The sequence below is a fragment of the Fukomys damarensis genome, unplaced genomic scaffold, assembly GCF_012274545.1.
Source record: "Fukomys damarensis isolate Sample0158 unplaced genomic scaffold, DMR_v1.0_HiC HiC_scaffold_22, whole genome shotgun sequence".
NCBI lineage: Eukaryota > Metazoa > Chordata > Mammalia > Rodentia > Bathyergidae > Fukomys > Fukomys damarensis.
Window position 1 is genome coordinate 16,235,718 of NW_022900934.1, and position 392 is coordinate 16,236,109.

Here is a 392-nt window from a genome sequence, read left to right on the forward strand (position 1 = left end):
GGACGGGTGGCAAAGGCCCCGCGCCGGTCCCAGCGCCCGAAGGCGCCACCGGCCTCCCAGGACTGACACAGTCGGTGGAAGGCGGGGCGGCCACGGATCCGTCGGCTCCGCAGAGCTGTTACTTTTTTAAACGCCAAAATGGCGGAATTATTTTTATTCTTTCCCTTGATAGCCCCTCAAAATATTTTTAAAACAACAAAAAAATCCCATTTCAGTCATCAAAAATGAATGATAGGAAAGTTTGCCAAATGGTCCATTTCCTAAGAAAACCAAAGCCTCGCCCTCCACCACCCTCCCTCCCACGAATGAAAAACTCTGGACCGCGTCTCCCAAACCAGACGCCGCCCCGTCCGTCCCCGCGATCCAGGCCGGACTTCGCGCCCCTCCGCGCC